The sequence below is a fragment of the Lissotriton vulgaris genome, chromosome 5 (assembly GCF_964263255.1).
Source record: "Lissotriton vulgaris chromosome 5, aLisVul1.2, whole genome shotgun sequence".
In the NCBI taxonomy this organism is placed as follows: Eukaryota; Metazoa; Chordata; class Amphibia; order Caudata; family Salamandridae; genus Lissotriton; species Lissotriton vulgaris.
In genome coordinates this window covers 57231130-57253012 of record NC_141693.1, presented here as the reverse complement: position 1 = coordinate 57253012, position 21883 = coordinate 57231130, and positions in this window count along the sequence as shown.

Genomic DNA, 21883 nt, shown 5'->3' with positions numbered 1-21883 from the left:
TTGGGTGCCCCCCTTCCCACTCGGACCTTAACGATCTGTGTGTCATGTCAATGCACGAAAGGCTGACAGTGAGTCAAAAAACCATCAGTGACTATCGGGGGGCATTCCTGTCCTAGCATCTTATCATTTTAAAAATATTAGGTACACACATCCCTCAACTTCCTTCACAACTGACCCGAAACACTCTTGCCCTTATGAACTAGGGATCCGCACATAACTCTGCCAATCCCCTCAATTCCAACTTGCAGAGACCTCTGTAAAACCAGCCCTGGCAGCTCTACCAGTGTATTAGAATCCTGACATGAAGTAATGCACCTAAACAGGTGATCAGTCCATCACAAAAGCTGCCAATGGGTGTTGCACATCTTTACCACAACCGGTGCCAGCTGCACTTGCATCAAGTGGTATGCCGATTTCATACCAGCCCTTGCTGCCTTGTCCCATTTGTGGAGGGTGGGAAGCTATGGAAGAGGACAGCCGTGGTCCCAAAAATGTCATGTTACGGATTTAACTGTGGAATGTGCTTCCACCAGTTTTGCCGCTGTTGGTATGAATGTTGTGGCTGTGTGTGGAGACACCTGCTTACACAATGTTTGGGCTGTTGATTGTGGTGGAACAGTAGGAGTGGTCCCGGACCGGGTGCAGCAGGTTGAGCCTTAAATGATCCAGAGAGGGAAGTGGCCATCAGACTCAAAGGGGGGTTCAGTGGTGGTTTTCCATTGAGATATCAAGGCCCGCGACAACAGTGCTGTTCAGCTTTAGTCCGTGATGAAGGAGAAACCAAAGAAAGAAGTGGAGGAAGAAAGAATTGCAGGTCCAGGTTTGAGGGGTTATTGCCAGATTTGATGCTGCCACTTTTGGGGGTAGTTTCAAAGAAAACCCCAGGGGAATATTGTTTAATTCACCATTTATCGTGGCCAGAGGGGGCGTAAGTGAATGGATGCAAGACTCGGGAAGATGCAACAGAGCAGTGTGATGCATCCGTTGATACTATTAGTTTTGGGCAAAACAGGTAAAATGGGGGACGTGTCCATGATGGCGGCGTGATCGGACGCAGGTTTCCGAGTCTCCCTGCCCGATCCCGCCGTTTGCCGCACTAAACGCCCGAATCTCTCCCCACAGGAAGCCAAAAGCACTGGGAGGGGTGCCGGACGACAAAGGGGGCCCTGAAACAGCGCCATCGGTCTGCTCGTCTTGTGGAGGCGTAAATCGAAAGGAGATGCTGCACTACTGCCTGTAATGGCGGCCTCGCTGCCGAGCTAGAGCCCGCCGACAGTGCCGGCGAGCACAACCCATCTGACGGTTAGCTCGGAAGACGGGGTTGGAGGGCGAGTCCCCTCTGCGGTTCCTGCGCCATGAGCCCCATTGCGGCACCGCACAGCCTGAGCGCTCCGGCTGGAGATCGAGGGGACCCGGGCAGGGGATTGCAAATCGAGGCCCCGGCTTCGGGCCTGCGGCCCGGACATCCGCGGCGCTTAAGACGGCCACCCTAATCACCCGACGGACCTGAAGGGGATCCTGCTTGGAGAGCGGGGGACGGCACGGCCCCACGACCGTTGAGATCTGCGCCGGGTGGCGTGCTGGACACCACCGAGGTCCGAGACGGCCCTGAAGTCTAGCGACGCCGAGCCACGCCTGGCGGTACAGCCATCGCTGAGCAAGCAGCCCGGGCCTGATGCAGGAGTCCGCTCCTGGTGCCCAACAGACGGAGGTGAGGAGAATTGGGGTAGAGGTGGAGGCGTTGGGCAGTTCGGGGGGCATAATCGAGCCCCCGGTGTGGGGCCGCAGATAAGCCTTGAGCTGGGTTGCACTTTGGGTCTGGGGTGCCACCGGAGACTTGCTTGCTTGCTGTGGGGCACTGGGGACCGTGGCCTTCAGCCCCGATATACATCATCTGGCTGGGACCTGTGGTCTGCCACAGCAGAACTGACTTTGCCGCGCTCCTCGCGGGCCTGTGGGCAGTTGATGGGGCTTACGGCCTCAGCATAAGAAACGCAGAGGGTGAGGTACCCTACGCCTGCACGGCGACTCCCCTGGTGACACGCTACAGCACTGCAACATCCCCCCGGGACCCCAGAGACTTGCCATCCGCTTCTGCAGGGGCTGCCCACGAAATGGCGGCGCAGAGAGGAAAGCGGGGATCCCAAACGCTTCCTGAAATGTTGGCCAAGTCACTGCACAAAGCTAACAAAGACCCCCGTCCACGGTGAACGCAAAATCCCCGCCAGTATCAACAGAAGACCAGGTGCCAATCACCAGGTCTTTCCTAGAAACTTTATTTAACTCACTTAGAGAAGACTTCCGATCCTTGCAGCAAGAGGTGGCCGGGGAGGTCCGGGAGCTCCGACGTGATGTGGAGGGCCTTGGGGAACGCGTGGTTACCATCGAGGAGGCAGACCAGACCAGAAGCAGCGAAATTGAGCAGATTCAGCAGGAATTCCTGCGCCTCACTGACCAGCAGCTGGACCTCCAGGCCCACACGGAGGACCTCGAGAACCGTTCCAGCCGCAATAACATACAGGTACGGGGGTCCCTCAAAAGGAAGAGGGGGCTGATGTCACTGGCTACTTGCAGTCCCTCTTCAGGAGCGTGTTGGGGGAGCCTGCGAATTTTGCCATTCGAATCGACAGGGCCCATAGGGTTGGATTGCCCCGTCGGGCTCCGGCCCCACCACCGGACATTTTGGCGTTCCTCCCGGATTTCCCCCTTAAAGAGAGGATTCTCAGAGAGGCTCGGAGAGCCCAGCCCCTTCAATTTCAAGGCCACCCCATTGCTCTCTACCAGGATCCTTCTTCCATCACTCTCCAAAAGAGGAAAGAATTCAAACCTGTGACGGACTTCCTAAGGCAGAAGGAGATCCCTTACTCAAGGGGTCACCCATTTTGGATCATATTTAAATGGAATGGTCGGCTACATCAGCTGCGGTCACTTAAGGACACCTGTGCAATCTTGGGTCTTGACCAGGTCGATACTGAACCGGTGTTCAGAAGCTCCCAAGGGACATCTAGAGGGGGTTGGCAGACTGTGAATTACAAACGATCACCACCCCACCGACTTAAGCCAGATGCCTCTGTAATCTCCCGAGAACGCGAGACTGCACTGGCGGAGGTGACCAAAGAAACTTCTTCTCCAGAATGTTAGGCACTTCTACAAGAGAGATTCCATATTGCATTTGCTCTGCTCATGCGGTGGGTGGGTCGGGCGGGGGGACCGGAGAGGCCGCCATCGGAGATGACCCCTTCAGTATTCTTTACCACGGCCCTGTGTGGACTAACAGGACTGGGACTATGTATTTCCGGGGAGTTGGGGTTGGGAGGGGGGAGTTTGGGGGGTAGGGGTAGTTGTAAGGCTTCCGCTCACAATGATTTTCGCTTACATAAGCAACGATGCAGCCAATGGTGGTTTTGGGTTGTTGTGGGTGGGCTTGTTGGGCTAGGGGAGGTTCCAGGGTGGGGACCAGTGTGCCAGTCCGGTTATATCATTGATGGGGGTGATACGTCACCGTTGTGCCGACTCAGAGGTTTGTCGTTCGCTTGGATACAGGGTCTGATGATGAGTCCGCAGGGTTGCCGGGAGGGTCAAGGCTTGAGATTTGCTGCGCTGCTGCGATGTGACATATGGGACACCTGTTTTGAGCTGTGCCATAAACCCACTGCACCATGCCTGATGTGACCCTTAAGGTACTGACCCTCAACGTGAAAGGGCTGAATAACCCCATTAAACGTCGGGCTATTATTTCCTACTTGGAAAACTCGGGGGCAGATATCTGCCTGCTACAAGAGACACACCTCTTGCAGAAAGACTGGCATAGAATGCGCTCCCGCGCCTTCCCACAGCAGTTCTTTTCCTCTCTCCCAACGAAAACTGCTGGGGTAGCGATTTTAATATCTAGAAGCTTCCAGGGAAAGGTAGGGAATAGGGTGGGGGAGATCAAGGGTCGCCTCTTGGTGCATACATTTCAGTTAGGTGACACACACCTTACGATTGGCTCCCTTTACGCCCCAAACACAGGACAAGAAGCCTTCCTACAAGGCGCGATCTCGGAGGTGCTTCAGACCCCACATGCACCCCTACTCTTGGGTGGGGATTTCAACATCGTCTTGGACGCGCAGGCTGACAGATCGGGACACCGCTACGGAGGGACTGGTGCCCTTTCGCCCAATAGTCGTGAATGGCTGAAAGATAGGGGTTTGGTAGACCTCTGGAGGGCTAAACACCCGAACACATCGCAGTTCACGTTTTACTCGCACGTGCACCACACATATGCCAGACTTGATCACTTCATAGGTTCTTCTGAATTACTTAAGAACCTTGAGGAGATCACCATAGTGCCAGCAGCCATCTCTGACCATGATGCAGTGTAACTGTCACTCACACCTCGCGCGGCCCACCGACCCAGGGGCCCAGGGGCCCAGGGGCCCGTGGCGCCTACGCGAAACTCTATTGCAACGACCAGATGTCACTAGACAAATTAGCGAGCGCATCACTGACTATTTAGCTACCAACGACACGCCCGGAATATCCATGACAGCTCTCTGGGACGCCCTGAAGTCGGTCACTCGAGGTGAACTCATTGCCATAACAGCGGCTGAGGCCAAAGACCGCAAGAGTAAAAGGGACGATCTCACGGCACGCGTAGTGGAGTTGGAGCGAGTCCATAGCCGCACTTGCACTCCACGCGTTTGGAGGCAGCTAAAAGCAGTGCGGGCCCAGCTTGCCAGCCTTGATACCGACAGGGCGGAATTCGCGGCTCTCCGTCTTCGACATACTTATTATGTCGGAGGCAATAGAACAGGCCGCTTACTCGCCAGTGCTCTGAAGGCCAAGGCCCAGCGAGCAAAAAACGGTCTCTTGGGCGCCAATGGGGAGGTACTTGCTGACGATACCCTGATAGCAGAGGCAATCCGTTCCTACTATGCTTCGCTGTATGGTGAAGAGGAGACTTCCTCTGAAGACATTGGGGCCTACTTGGCCACGACACACCTCACCGAAATATCCAAGGATAACGCGGAAGCCCTGGATGCCCCTATCCGTCAGGATGAAGTTCTGGCAGCTATATCCGGTCTACGTCCACTCAAATCCCCGGGACCTGATGGCTTTTCGGCGGGCTTTTATAAAATTTTTGGCCGGCAGTTGGCTCCAGTGCTCACCCGCCTTTTTAATTCTTTCGAGGGTCTGGGCGCCATTCCTCCGGACATGCTGGCCGCGGAGCTGGTGGTTCTTCCAAAACCCGGTAAGAAACCTACACACTGCTCCACTTTTCGCCCTATCTCATTATTGAATCTTGACTTAAAGCTTTTTACGGGCATTCTTGCCGCGCGCCTTTGCCCTTGCCTTCCTGGACTTTTAGAGCCCGACCAGTCAGGCTTTGTGCCCACCCGGCAATGTAGCGATAACACCAAAAGGGTGCTTCACCTCATCGATAAGTCGCATTTCCAGGCCTCGGACTCCGCATTACTTGCTGTAGACGCGGAGAAAGCGTTCGATCGCGTGAATTGGACTTACTTACAACAAGTCCTTACTTACAACAAGTCCTGCGTCGCTTTGGCCTAGGCGACCGCTTCTGCGCTCGAATAGCAAGCTGTTACCATCATCCGCAAGCTGGGGTCCGCCTGGGAGGCCTGCGCTCGAGTCCATTCGAAATTCAACGCGGCACCAGACAGGGGTGTCCCCTTTCCCCCCTTCTGTTTGCCATGTATATAGAGCCGTTGGTGCAGTAGGTCCAAGATAACCCAAGAATTAAGGGTGTTAATTTCGGGCATGAACCCCATACAATCAGTTTATATGCAGATGACATCATAGTTGCCCTGGACCAGCCTAATAGCTCTATACCAGCCTTTATGGAGCAACTTGCCTCATTCAGCTCTGTTTCAGGGTTCCGAATTAACATAGACAAATCCTTGATACTGCAGTTGGGTAAAAATGCATGCCCGCGAGCCCATGCCATTGGCCACGGGAGCGGTCTCCAGCTAGCTACCCAGGTTCCGTACTTGGGAATTACCCTAACCTCCTCAACGGACTTAACGGTCTCGACCAACTATAAGACTCTCACCACCCAGATCCGGACGGATCTGGCACGGTGGTCTAAACAGCCCCTTTCCCTGCTGGGGAGGTTGGCAGCAGTGAAAATGTCTATACTACCTCGTATCCTATATCTCTTCCAGACCATTCCGGTTATGCCCCCCGCTGGCACTTTGAAAGACTTACAGGACTCCCTGCTTAACTTTGTTTGGGAGGGGAAACGAGCACGGGTCCACAAACAGCTGGCTTACAGGAGCATGGATGAGGGCAGCCTTGGCGTCCCCAATCTGATGCGCTATTTCCAGGCATCTCAACTCCGTTACCTAGTAGAATGGTACAGACCTGAGTCGGAGAAAAGATGGCTCTTCCAAGACAGAGCTATGGCACAGATGCCGCTTTGGCGGATTCCATTCCTCGCCCGGCAACACAGACCACGATACATGTTGAGATCTCCTATCACACGCACAACCTTGCAGATATGGGACAGGGTGGCGCTCAAAAACGGTTTAACAACCTTTCCCTCTCCTTTCACTCCCATATTAGATAATCCGGATTTCCCTCCAGGCAATGGCGCAGGCGCATTCCTCCAATGGCGAGGCACGGCATGTCGTGCTGTGGGCGACCTTTTCGATCCGCAGGGATTTCTTCCTTTCACAGATATCAAGCAGGGGTACGACATACAGGACCCTCACCTTTTCCAATATTTTCAACTAAGACATTGGCTCACTGCCCCGGACACCGTGGCACTGGTGGGTCGCCCCATGTCGACCTTTAAAAAATGGTTACTTACTAAGGATTCGGACAAACACCTTATATCAGAACTCTACAGCATGCTCACACCACCACACACTTCGGAGAAAACACCAAGTCAGAAACGCTGGGAGGCCGAATTGGGTAGAGCCTTGTCATATAAAGAATGGGGTTACGTCTACTATAGGGCTACGCGCACCACACGCAACACAAAAGCGAGAGAGGCTGCAGTGAAATTGGCTATGTACTGGCACCTCACCCCAGTTCGCCCACACAAAGGGAACCCGGCGCGTAGTGAGCTTTGCTGGAGGGGTTGTGGGGAAAAGGGCACTCTAACCCACCTCTTATGGGATTGCCCGATACTCGGAGACTACTGGAAGATAGTCCTGGACGATATTGATTCCACCTTTAAAACTGAAGTCCCGAGGTTCCCAGCATACGCTTTACTAGGCCTCCCCAATGCACTAACCTTCCCCATAAAATCATTGAGGGGTCGACAGATGGGAATTGCCATGCAAGCAGCCACGCAACATATACTATCATTGTGGGGTTCCACAACTAGCCCTACACACACGGGGTGGCTCCATAAACTTTGGTTTACGCTTGGGATGGAGCGCATTTAGGCGACACTCACCGGTTTAAAAAAACATGGCTTCCACTACTGACCCTCCTGTCCAAGGAATTTATTGAAGTCACATGTCCCAAATACCTTAAGATTTTACATTTTACCGATGTTAACTGTGATTCTCAGTGACTTCCCAAATAGGGGCTCTAGGCCTCTCTGGCCCGTTGACGGACCTTCTGGCACTACAGGGCACACTGGACGGGCGGGGGAGGGGGGATCAGGGGGGGGTGGGATGGGAGTTTCTGGTTGTTGTTGTCTTTCTTATGTTATTTTATTGCACCGCAGGTCATTTGCTTCCAAGATGTCAAACTGTCTGTTAGGCGTATTTGTCTAAATTTACTACTCAATTTTAGGGAAGACATGCTTGTCTGTCCCGTCCGCTGTATATGCCTCTTGCCTTTCCGATATGCTGCGATGTCTTTGTTTCTGCCTGTTGGAAACCCCAATAAAATACATTTGAAACTAAAACAGGTAAAATGTTACCTTAAGTCAGCATTTCTCATAATGCCAGTTCATATAGTGGAGATTTCTTTGCTGGGGATGTCATTTGAAGGGACAATATATGTAGACGGAGTTTTGTCCAGGGGTTGTGCAATTTCTTGTCCTCTTTTTGAATTTTTCAGCACCTTCTTATAATGTGGTTTGTCAACAAGAACTGGTCATCGGCTAATTTTCATGGATGATTTCTTGTTTGTTGAGAAGGAGGTTCACTTAATTACCGAGAAGTGTTAGGCATTTTTCAGTACTTGGCAGAGGTTTTTGGGGTGCCCTTAGCCCCAGAAAGACAGAGGGACTGAGTACTATATTGATTTTTTCCAGAATTGTCACAAAGAAGATGCAGGCGAGATTGCCAGGAGACAAAGTGCGATAGATTGTTTTATTGGTATAAGAGGTGTGCAAAGAGCGGAAGTTGGCACTCCATAAGGTTAAATGTTTGTTGGTGCCTCTCAGTTTTGCATGCAGAGTGGTCATGGCTGGCAGAATGTTTTACACAAGGTTGGGCTTTGTCATGTCAGGGGTGGATTTACTGCACCATAGAGGGTGAATGGCAGTTGCTCCTCGTGCAGATCTGCATGTATGCCAGCATGTTATTGAGAATTTAAACAGAGTAAGCATGTTTTTTGCAGAGAGGCCCCTGGTTGTGGCTTGTTCTGGGATGGATGGTGGGGCAGAACAATGACTTTTACACTGGTAGTTGCTTTGGTGGTGTGTTGTGTGAAACTGATGAACAGAAGAGTAACGTTCAACGTGGATAACATATCAGGGGTTGAGTTGTTTAACAGAATGCGAAGGACTTGAGCGTTTCGTGGCTCTTGTGGAAGGGTTGTAGCGTTGTCTGTATTTCAATATTGCTTTTAGAGCAAATCATATTCCTGGAACGAGCAATGACATCGCTGATACTTCATCTTGTCCACAGTGGAAGAGTTTTCGAAGTTTCGCCCTGGAAACGGAAGAGATGACAACCAAGTTGTCACAGGACATCTGGTCACTGGGGCAATGAGAATGCTGGATCTTGCCGAACATTCTGTATCAGTAACTACTAGATGATCCCACTGAAAGGCTTGGTGGGAGTTTAAATATGGTTGAGGTAGGAAGAAAGGGGGTGATAAAGTCCGGAACTGAGTAACGAGGACATCATGCATTTTTGATTATCTTTGATTGACAGGAGCGTATCAGCTCTTAACATTGCTGGGAACCAGGGAGGTTTGTCATTATATGTGAAGTTATTTTAGGGATATGACCCAGCGGCTGGGGAACTGTTGAGATGAGTACTAGCGGGTTGGTCAAAAGTGAATGGAAGGAAATCCATTCTATGGGAAACGATTCCATTCCACTTGTTGACGAGGTTACTCTGGGTGTTGGGGTTTTGCTGTTATAACAATTTTGAAGTTTAAATCTTTTAGCCTTTACCTGTTATGGATATTTTTATGGTGTCTGAATTGTGGGCTCAAGGAATAGCCCAGGTGTAAAAAGACAAGAGGTGGGGCTGGAAGATATGTTTCTGAAAATATGGCTGAGGCGTTGCAAAACAGATCAGAGAGGGCTCAGGAGATGGGGTGTGTTGAAGACTGGGCTTGTGACAGAGGCAGGTGGACTTTTGACACATTTTACAGTTCCCACGTGTGTTTAGGAGATGAGGTTGTTTACCCTACTGACAGTGAGAGAGTGACTGCAGCCAATCTTTTGGGAATATTGAGAAAATCATTGGTTTACTTGGGATTGAACGCAAAGGACTTTGGAGTGGGCTGTTTACAGATTTATTTTTATTATTTATTTATCGATTTGTTAAGCGCAGTTGCTGCCCAGGGGCGTCCAAGCGCTGAGTATAGACAGAGACGTGGCAGAGCACACGAGGAACTCAAGGGGCTTCATAAATAGTATAGTTTTCAGTTTCCTGCGGAATGACAGCAGGTCGGGTGTGGATCGAAGAGCAAGGGGGAGGGCATTCCAAAGCTTGGCGGCGTTCAGCGAGAACATCCTGCCCCCGGACCTGGCTCTCTTTACTCTGGGTACTGCTGCCAGAAAAGCACCGGTAGACCGGAGGTTCCTATTAGGGTGGTAGGGGGTGACAAGGCTGGCGTTGATTGCTGATCCGGTCTTCCAGAAGGCCCGATGTGTGATGCACAGAGCCTTGAATGCCACTCTCTGTCTCACAGGCAGCCAATGTAGGCTTTTCAGTCCCTGTCTGACGGACTGAGACCGTGGGATTTGGAGTATGGTACGTGCTGCGCAGTTTTGTACCACCTGTAGCTTTCGGAGAGTCATCTCAGGCGCCCCTAGGTATAGGGCGTTGTTTGAGTCCAAACGGGACTGGATGAGGCCTTGTACCGCCACCTTCTTGGCATCCAGAGGTAGAAGTGGCAAGACCTTCCTCAGCGTTCTTAATAGTCCAAAACAGGTGGCAGACAACTTGGTGGCCTGAGTGGAGAAGGAGAGTTTGTGGTCTAACCAGACTCCCAAGCTCTTGACACTGTCCTTGGGGGTAGGAGGTGCCCCTAGGCCAGCGGGCCACAAGGAAGAAAAAGATAGTGGTGAGGCTGGACCCAGGAGCATAAGTTCAGTCTTTCCTCCGTTCAGTTTGAGGGAGGAGTTGGTCATCCATTCCCTCACGCTCTCCAAGCAGTTCAGCAGGCCGGCTGAGGCTTGCCAACCGTTCTCTTGGGCCAATGAAACCACTAGCTGGGTGTCGTCGGCGTACGACACGATTTTGATGCCGTACGGTTCTACTACCCCAGCCAGTGGTTTCATGTATGCGTTGAACAGTACAGGGCTCAGAGATGAGCCCTGCGGAACTCCACAGCTAAGAGGCTTGCTGGTAGATGTTGTGTTCCCATCAATGATCTGGAAAGATCTATCAGCCAGGAAGGAACTGAACCACCTTAGTGCGTTTCCCGAGACTCCGATGTTCTGGAGACGGTTCAGCAGAGTAGCATGGCTGACCGTATCGAAGGCAGCACTTAGATCAAGGAGGATCACTGCCACTGATCCTCCTTGATCCAGTATTCTTCGAGACTCTTCGGTAACTGCTAGCAAGGCGGTTTCAGTCCCGTGGCCAGGTCTAAAGCCTGTCTGGGAGGTGTGCAGTAGGGAGTGATTCTCCAAAAACTGGACCAAGAGGGCATTTATGTGCTTTTCCAGCACCTTGCTAGTCCACGGGAGCAATGAGATGGGGCGATAGTTGGAGTAGTCGTCAGGGTCCAAATTAGGTTTTTTTAAGAGCGCCCGTACAGAGGCTTGCTTCCAGGCAGTGGGAACTGTGCAAGTGGCCAAAGATGAGTTTAGCAGTTCCAGCACTACAGGGAGGATGGTTTCACCTGCCTGCATCAGGATATCTGTGGGGGCTGGGTCACGGGGGGAGCCCGACTTCACCTGGCGAGCCACTTTATCTAAAGTGACAAGGTCCAGGAGAGGGAAATGGTCAAGAGTCGGCGCGGTAGTGGACAGGCCTGAGCAGGGGAAATTTACCGAGTTGGGCGGGTCGGGCACCTCATGGTTCAGGGCCATAGCTGGAAAGGTGGAGTATATATTCAGCACCTTGTCGTGAAAAAATTCCGCCAGTTCATTACATTGCTCTTTAGTCTTGGTTAGAGGGGGAGCAGTGGGGACATTAGTGCATTGCTTTATTATGTTAAAGATTTCTTTAGGCTTTGCTCTGGCTGCCAAGATTTTGTCGGAATAGTACGTTGCCTGGGCAGCCTTGACCCCTTCTTTGATTGATGCTGCATCTGAGGCAGCAAGGTCAGGACTTCAGACTGAGGACATGAATAGGAGTAAGAGATGATGGTCCAGGCGTCGAGAGAGGTACATATGAAATTAGGACTTCAGACTGAGGACATGAAGAGGAGTAAGAGATGAGGGTCCGGGCGTCGTGAGAGGTACATATGAAATTAGGACTTCAGACTGAGGACATGAAGAGGAGTAAGAGATGAAGGTCCAGGCGTCGTGAGAGGTACATACGAGGTTAGGACTTCAGACTGAGGACATAAAGAGGGTTCAGAGATGAAGGTCCAGGCGTCGTGAGAGGTACATACGAGGTTAGGACTTCAGACTGAGGACATAAAGAGGGTTGAGAGATGACGATCCAGGCGTCGTGAGAGGTACATACGAGGTTAGGATTTCAGACTGAGCACATAAAGAGGATTGAGAGACGACGGTCCAGGCGTCGTGAGAGGTACATACGAGGTTAGGACTTCAGACTGAGCACATAAAGAGGATTGAGAGACGACGGTCCAGGTGTCGTGAGAGGTACATACGAGGTTAGGACTTCAGACTGAGGACATAAAGAGGATTGAGAGATGAAGGTCCAGGCGTTGTGAGAGGTACGAGGGAGTAGGGCTATCTGTTTTTAAGGCATGGGTCATATGAACATATCAGTCACAACTGAAGGAGGAGGGGCAAAAATGTGTCTTGCCACCATTATCCACATCCCATGATGTCAGTGACATCATTAAACTGTGTACAGATTCCCAGGATGAAGGTAAAATAAATGCAGCCTTAAACATCTGCACAGCTGATGCCAAACCTCCAGACAGAGCCCCTCAACCGTCTGTCTACGGTCGCAGCCCTCAGGAGGAAATGTAAACTCACAGGATTTGTACCCTCGCCTCACACTGAGGGGAAGTATGAAAATGCATCTTTGTGACATGTGTCAGGTGCGCACACACAAGGAATCATCCTGCATGAGCACGTTTACTTTTACTGTAAAGAGGGTCACTATATCTGTCAAATAAAGGTTTCAGCACTTTAAATGGGGATAAAGAAGTGCAGGCGCTCACCCGGAGGTGGGGAGGAGCCAACTCTGCAGACGCGGCTGTCTATCAAAAGGAAAATGTGGAGGAGGAAAGGAAGAGAGAGCGAGAGCAACACAAAGAGAGAGAGGGAGAAACACAAAGAGAGAACAATACAAAGAGAGAGCAACAGAAAGAAAGAGCGAGAGCAAAATAAAGAGAGCGAGAGCAACACAGAGAGAGCCAGAGCAACAGAGCGAGAGTGACACAAAGAGAGCGAGAGCGACACAAAGAGAGAGCGAGAGCAACACAAAGAGAGAGAGGGAGAAACACAAAGAGAGAACAATACAAAGAGAGAGAGAGAGCAACAGAAAGAAAGCGAGAGCAAAATAAAGAGAGCGAGAGCAACAGAGAGAGCGAGAGCAACAGCAAGAGCGACACAAAGAGAGAGCGAGAGAGACACAAAGAGAGAGCGAGAGCAACACAAAGAACAAGAGCGACACAGAGAGGGAGAGCAACAGAGAGAGAGCAACACAAAGAGAGAACGAGAGCAACACAAAGAGAGAGCGAAAGCAACACAAAGAGCTGGAGCGACAAGGAGAGATACACAGAGAACGAGCGAGAGCAACACAGAGAGAGCAAGAGCAACACAAAGAGAGAGCGAAAGCAACACAAAGAGCTGGAGCGACAAGGAGAGATACACAGAGAGAGAGCGAGAGCAACACAGAGAGAGCGAGAGCAACACAAAGAGAGAGCGAGAGCGACACAAAGAGAGAGCGAGAGTGCCAGAGCAAGACGACACAAAGAGAGAGCGAGAGTGCCAGAGCAAGAGCGAAACAAAGAGAGAGCGACACAAAGAGAGAGCGAGAGGAACACAAAGAGAGACAGCGCGCAAAACAAAGAGAGCAACAGCGTCTATATACTTTCCCGTTGGTTCATGAATGGATCCCTTTGTTGACACGATTTAGCAAACTCTCCTGTTGGGTCCTGAGGTATTTTCATGTATAGTTCGGCATTGTGTACGGCATTGTACCATCGACGTGTATGTGCCCTTTACACATCAATTCCACACAACAGAGGTATAAAAGCAATAGAATCATTTTTAATCAACCATAACATTAAGCAAGAGCTAACAATCTTCTAGAATTACTTCAATATACCCTGTACCACAGCTATTTTGAATGGAATAACAACTTTTTCTTACAACTTGCCTCTCCCTCCCATCTCTCATACTGTCCCTCCCCTGCCCATCTCCAACAGTCCCTCTCCCCCCCGTCCCTCATCGTCCCTCTGCCTCCCATCTCTCATCGTCCCTCTCCCTCTCCCACCCTCACAGGCCCTCTCCCTCCCATCTCTCATCGTCTCTCTCCCTCCCATCTCTCACCGTCCCTCTCCCTCCCATCTCTCTTCGTCCCTCTCCCTTCCATCTCACTTCGTCCCTCTCATAATCCCTCTCCCTCTCATCTTTCATTTCCCCTCTCATCTCTCATCGTCCCTCTCCCTCCCATCTCTCATTGTCCCTCTCCCTCCCATCTCTCATCGTCTCTCTCCCTCCCATCTCTCACCGTCCCTCTCCCTCCCATCTCTCTTTGTCCCTCTCCCTTCCATCTCACTTCGTCCCTCTCATCATCCCTCTCCCTCTCATCTTTCATTGCCCCTCTCATCTCTCATCGTCCCTCTCCCTCCCATCTCTCATTGTCCCTCTCCCTCCCATCTCTCATCGTCTCTCTCCCTCCAATCTCTCACCGTCTCTCTCCCTCCCATCTCTCATCGTCCCTCTCACTCCCATCTCTCACTGTCTCTCTCACTCCCATCTCTCTTCGTCCCTCTCCCTTCCATCTCACTTCGTCCCTCGTCCCTCTTATCCTCCCTCTCCCTCTCATCTCTCATCATCCCTCTCCCTCCCATCTATCAGCGTCCCTCCCCCTCCAATCTCTCATCGTCCCTCTCCCTCCTGTCTCTCACATTCCCTCTCCCTCCCAAACAAGGTTCTAGAACTAGCAAACTGAGAGGTTTGGGAAAAACACAAAAAGGAGGCTGGGTTGTTGAATAAATGCCCTTTCCATAAAGTGATACTTAAAAAATGAGAGTGGATTGTTGAAAACATGTGTCTGCATAAAAGAGTTACCTTAAGAACTTGTGGATGTCTTAGAGCCTGTTGTGCCCGACACCAATACAATATTACCATCTATGCCAGGGTTCACCAATGCCGGTCCTGGAGGGCCGGATCCAAGCCAGATTTATAAGGTCCTCTCAGTTATCTAAATGTGGATATGCTAAAAATCTGGCATGATCAAGCCCTCTTGGACAGATATTGGACAACCCTGATCTATACCCGTAGACTAGAGGTTGAGTATTTTTCTCTCCTCTTTGTTTTTTCAGCATTAAAGTCCATCCACAAGCGAGGACCTCTTTGCCTTCACCCTAAAAGATACATAGTACACTTCCTTCCCTGAGATTCCCAAGGTGAATACCCAGGCACTAAAGAGAGACTTGGACCACCTATACCTGGAAGGAGGTAGCGTTGTCTTGCAGTGCACTGTTGTGACATCTCCAGCACTTGCGGCCTGTGAAAAAGATATTGTAGCCCTCCTGAACAACCTCTGGGAGAGAGAACACAAAAGACTCATGGTCAGCATTCCAGAGCTGCTGCCTAAAAACTGGTGATTTCCCAGAGTTATGTGATTTCCCATGGTACAAGCAGCAGGGCACCTGACAGAATAACATTGATTCAGGGCATGCAGCCCCCGTCCACCAAGAAAGGATTGATGTCCTTCATGGTGTTAGATGAGGCTTGTTGATGCTCACGTAATGCCATGTATAATGAAACTAATCTTTTCCAGTTCCAAGAAATACCCTTTGCTCAGTTTCGTTTCTGCAACAAAGAACTGTTAGTGTCAGTGCATAGCTTTCCCACTAGATAAAGGCCTCTCCCACCTGTCTGGCAGTTTGATCGCAGCCCGAGGTGAAACGGCCTTGATATGTACTGTGTTGTGCAAGATACGAGAGAAGAAACCTTTTTTTTCGTTTTTCGCTGTCTATCCACATCTGCTTGGAAAATTCTACTGTGGGTGTGTTCTTAACTAACCATGCAGTGTACATAATGCATCTTTATGCTTACTGGTCTTCAGTTCACTCTGTAGTATTCTTACGAGACTGTGCAGACGGAGCCCCGCTCTGAGCGTATACAAATAAATGGTTATTGGTGTATATTCTCCACTGTTTCTCCGACTCTTCGTTTGGTATGGAAGGCTGAGAGGTGGTCTGTGGTGACCAGGGTGGCCCTAAGCGGGTTACTTCCTTCAATGGGGATCATGAACTACTGTCACCAGTGGATCCCTGAATGCAGATGCTATGAAGCCATGTTGAGACAGAGTATGCTAAAAGATGCACCCAACAGCATTGTATGGACTAATGAACTTGCAAACTGTTCAAGAAACTGAAAGAGACATTATGTACTGTACCAGCATTGGGGCTGCCTGACTACAAACTGTCCTTCTATCTCTGTGTCAGAGCAAAATGGCATTGCAAGTGGTGTGCTGGCACAGCTCTTAAAGACCTGCGGGATACTACAATGTGACTTTTGCCTTCAGCAGTGACTGGGCTTTGGCAGCTGTGATGGGGGCGAAGACGACTACTATTGTTTCGGCCTATACTTGTATTGTGTAGGTGCCATATTAGGTACCGTGGTTGTCATCTGGAGCAACACAACATTTTTCTGCTGGCAGGCACAGAGGTTATGAGGTCAACTTAATTTGTTAAAGCTAAGATCATCTTTAAAAGTTACACATCTGTTAATTTGTCAACAGTGCTACCTGCAATAGGTTATTCTGATGAGACCCCTAAGCATGTCTGTGTTGAGATTGTAGAAAACTGCATCACACTAAGACCAGATTTACAGCAGACAGCATTAGAAAAGGCAGACGATGAGACGTACACTGATGGTTTCTCCAGCAGACTGATAGCAAACCCTGCTCCGTAATTACTGTTTATTACAACAGTTGACACCATAGTTGAAAGTGCACCTCTGCCATCTAGTACATCTGCCCAGTAAGCTGAGCTGTATGCGGTAACAAGAGCATGCATCCTAGCTGAGGGGAAACGGTTAACATGTACACTGACCCACGCTGTGCCTTTGGAATTGTCGATGAATTAGGCCAGCTGTAGCAGTATCGGGGTTTCATAACAGCAGTCGGGCGTTTCATTCAAAATGGCCCTTTAATAAAGCACTTGTTATAAGCGATACTACTACCCAACAGGATAGCAGTAATGAAAATGTGAAGCCCACACAGGAGTTAATACCATGATAGCCAGCGGTAGCGCCATGGCTGACACTGCAGCAAGAGAGGGCATGTTACAAACAGTACAGATGGTGCCTTTAATGAATAAAAACATTCCAAGAATTCAGCTCATTGAGAGACAATTGTTGCTAGCTGGTGTGAAGGAAGCACAATGGTCTGCTACAGCAGAAGAGCAGAGAGCGTGGATTGATGCTGGATGTGAGCAGAATGACGAGGGATTGTGGGTATACCGGAATGAGAGGCCTGTGGCCCCACGCAGTATGTTCCCTTCCTTTACAAGACTTGAGCATAGACCCACTGATTATTGCACAAGGGGGAGTGGGGTGAAGGTGCATTTGCTTCCTATTGAATGACTTTGATTTTTGCTGTTGTGTGTGGATGTGTTTCCAGAATACGTGGGGGAGTTCCCACAAGGAAGAGAACCAGCCACGATTGTGGTACACTTCATGATAGCCATCACTCTAAGGTTTGGGGTCCACTAGGGCATGAATAGCAATAGAGGGGTGACTTTTTGGCTGCAGTTATGCAAAAGATATGTGACTGTTTGGGAACAGAGTGGAAACTGCATGCCCCATACCACCCCCAAGGTTCAGGCCTGGGGGAGAGGAAGAACTGCAAAAGAAACTCTGGAATCATGGTTATGGTGAGAATAAATAAAAGATGTTTCTCTTACTTCTAAGTGGACTGGACCACAGACTGTGACCGGATGCCCTGAATGTATCAACGAAACAACATGTAGAGCTGCACCAACAATGCCTGAGATGAAGGTACCAGAAATTGATGATCATAAGTCACCAGAGGAGCCGCATAACACACCAGACAAGGAGCGGACAGACCAGACCATTCCTAAGATCCATGCTGAGGGCCCATCATAAAGTGTCGCAGGAATGGTGGCACAAACTGACGCTCTTTTTTTATTATATTCTTTATATTTGGTTTTTATTGCATACATGTGATAGGACAACATCGTCACCAATTGAAATTTACATAGAAGCTTGTACATGCATTTGGATACATCATGTCAGCTGTGGACATTGTTCTAGTCTTCCATATTGCTCCAAAAAGTTGATCTTGTTTTGGTCTATGATAAAGGATGTCGCTTCACCGTAAATATTACAGCAGTATTTGACATTGATGAGTGTAAGACTCAATTCTGCAATGGGGAGTATAACTAAACTGGGGAGTGGAACAAAACTGGGGTTACACTGTGTATGAAGAAATGTATGGTTCTAGATGTAGACGAGCATTGCTTAGAGTTTTAGTTTAATGTTACTATGAAACAGGCCTCAGGAGTGTGTGCATTGGTAAGGTTTTAGCCTTGGTGCTCATATATGCCCTGTATCGTGCCCTGCGTGTTATGAGTGATGAGATGGCCATGCTGCTCGCACCCTGAATGAGATTCCTCCTGAGGGGTTTGCGGGGAGTTTGGTGTTAACTGAAGGGACTCAAGAGTGTGGTGCGGTATGCTTGAAGGTGTGTAACAGTGTTGTCCACTGCATGGAGATGTGGCGTTTCCGAATGCCTCGGACTTCCTCACATCGTAACGCATCTTCCTTCGATGCTCCCCACTTTATAACTGCTCCCCTCCTGGCAGCCAGAGGAGGTCCCGCTCCAGTTCTCCAGTGCATGGCGACGCTCTGTTAGGGCTAGCAGGATAGCCAGAGCCGCAAATCGCGTTTCTACTTTGTGTAGTTTACGGTGATTGAATATGCCTAATGCACAGGCTTCCCATGTTACAGCATCTACGAGCCCTGTCACTGAGCGCAGTGTGGTGTGTATTGTGTTCCGATAAGATTAGTGTCAGATAGCTCCAGAACATGTGGAGAAAGGTTGCGCTAGGTTCTTGGTATCTCGGGCATAAGTATAGTGTGTTCGGGAAATATAGCTGGAGATTTTCTGGCCCTCTGAACATTGGCACTTGAGAAGGGCAATGCTTTAACAGCCAGTACACAAATGAAAGTAATAGCCAGCTCTTGTTTTAATTCTTTGCTCTTCTCCTTTCATTAAGTTCAGATCATGAACCCTTTTATCTCTTCGCAGCTGGGCCACTGCAGGGGCTCGGTATCTCTGTCTTAAAGATTGTTGCCTTCATTCTGTGCAGCTGGTCCAAACCTCTGGGGCCAGAATGGAGTTAGGTTCGTCCAGACAGGACCATGCGACTCCTGCCTTATCTTCACTCCACTAGCTCCCTGTTAAGCAATGAATGATTTTCAAACCCCTTATTCTTGGTACATAAAACCTTAAATGTTTTTTTGCACGCTCCCCTCAGATTGCGGGTAACCAGGTACCAGCACCCTCAAGCTCTCAAGTCATGAAATCCCTGTATCCTTCAAATCTCAAAGGTGAGGCTAGCCGTGCTAGGTGGCTGGGCCTTCTCGGTGATGGCAACCACCCACTGGGGTAAGACCAAGTTTCTGAACTTTCCTGAAGCACAAAAGGCCTTGCTTTACCTTTTTAAGAGGAGCACGTTTATTTACCTCTTAGGACAATGATGCTTTCTGGTAATACAGCGCTTGGCAAAAACCTAAAGACAAATACCTATTTGAGCATCCTTTAGAAAACTGTAAATTGAATTATTTCACAACAGGTTTCTATTAATACATTTGACACCAATAGTATTACGAAAGTAAAGGTACATCTCTGGGCCTCTGAGAAGTACAGGGAGACAATGAGCGGCCATGATGGGAGTAGGATCCCTTTACCTACAGTCATATTTCATGTTTCTTAAAATAATACATCATCATAGAGGGCTGGGCTGACGGGGACTGGTGCATAACTTGTTCAAGGAAGATTCAGGCTTCACGTTCTCTTATTATTTAATGGCTGATGGGAAAATATTCGAAGTGGAAGGAATAGTGCGGCAGCAAGACTGATACATTCCTTGGTCTCTCAACAGAGAAATCACTTTCACAGCATGAATAATAATTAATTGTTCCTTGCCTATCCAACCCTTGCTCACGTTTGAATGATTACCCTAGGTAACAATGCAAAGTGCCCTGCATGCCCATTCCATTATTGGCCTCTTTCAGTAGCGTGCTTTCTGAATGCCCATGCCATCTTTGACATCTTTGCTGTAATAATAGTCAAGTAGCAGTACCATTCAGAAACTGCATCACTGCCACAAACATATTTGACATTGAAGGTATCCAGATCACTCCTCATTCCCTAAACATGGATCCATTCCTGGGATTTCCTTTTTTGTAAACCACGTTTATCAAGCGTATTATTCCGGTGCCGTCACAAAGTGAACCCAGTCTGCAGCTCTGATCCCGGTTTGGAGGTACTGATGGCTGTAATACCGTCTGCACACCATAGCAGGTCAGTTTTCGCCCCTCAGTAGTTCTTCAGTGATAACTGTAAACCAAGCACAAAAACAGGCTTTTTGCCTCTCCCAGAGCACTCTCCTGTCATCACAATTCCCTAGAGGTAGGACCTAGTGTGAAAAGCGTGTGCAAAAGTCATCAATCAGTGAAAGCTATTTCTATTCATCCTGTAATGCGCATAAAGTGAAAAGATGGGCACAGACATCATCTCTGCACAATTGTTTACTTATGGACCTATGGCTGGCTCTTGGCATGGCATGAGCATGGCAGGGCATTGCACGGGTGAGCTGGGCGCTCATCTTCAGAGGGGCAGATAGAACTATTTGCATAAAAGTCCAGCAACGCCCCTTACCTCGGCTCGAGCGGTTTTCTTAACGTGCTGCAATCGATGTATTTTTAGCACCCATTCAGCCCCGCCCTTGGCTCGAGCGGTTTTGTTTAAAGTGCTTTCAAACATTCTTAACGTGCTGCAATCGATGCATTTTTCGCACCCACTCAGCCCCTCCCTTGTCTCAAGAGGTTTTGTTTAAAGTGCTTTCAACCGTTCTTAACGTGCTGCAATCGATGTATTTTTACCACCCATTCAGCCACTCCCTTGGCTCGAGCGGTTTTGTTTAAAGTGCTTTCAAACATTCTTAACGTGCTGCAATCGATGCATTTTTCGCACCCACTCAGCCCCTCCCTTGTCTCAAGAGGTTTTGTTTAAAGTGCTTTCAACCGTTCTTAACGTGCTGCAATCGATGTATTTTTACCACCCATTCAGCCACTCCCTTGGCTCGAGCGGTTTTGTTTAAAGTGCTTTCAAACATTCTTAACGTGCTGCAATCGATGCATTTTTCGCACTCATTCAGCCCCTCCCTTGTCTCAAGCGGTTTTGTTTAAAGTGCTTTCAAACGTCCTTAACGTGCTGCAATCGATGCATTTTTTGTGCTGCAATCGATGCATTTTTTGCACCCACTCAGCCCCTCCCTTATCTCAAACGGTTTTATTTAAAGTGCTTTCAACCGTTCTTAATGTGCTGCAATCAATGTATTTTTACCACCCATTCAGCCCCTCCCTTGGCTCGAGCGGTTTTGTTTAAAGTGCTTTCAACCGTTCTTAACGTTATGCAATCAATGTATTTTTCGCACCCATTCAGCCCTTCCCTTGCCTTCCCAGTAAACCCCCACCCTCTGCCGCAGCTGACCTGTGATTAGGACGCGCTGACGCATTTTCATCAGCAAGGGCCTCATATTTCGTCCCGCCAAGGGGGCGATTGGAGCAAGGGCCGCCCCTGTGGGCACTTCTCAAATGAGACCACTAGTGCCTTTCAGATGATGCAAAAAAAAGGCCCATATCAGAAAAAGGACTGGATAGTGAGGGACCCTGTAAATATGTGACCCTGCTGCTGCGCCGGTTTTCACCTATTTAATATACGGCATTTGCCATATAAATTCGCATCTGCTGCATTATAATTTGCAGTTTTTAACAAATGTTCTATCTTTCTATTTTCATTAGATTTTTAAACGCTTCAAAAGTGGTGCCGCATAGTGGTTGATCCTTTGCACAGGGCATAAGGTTGTGCACATTTCAGTTATTGCTTGCTGTTCTCACAAGTAGTGTGGCTCACTGGTTAGAGGCGGCAGACCCGAGAGC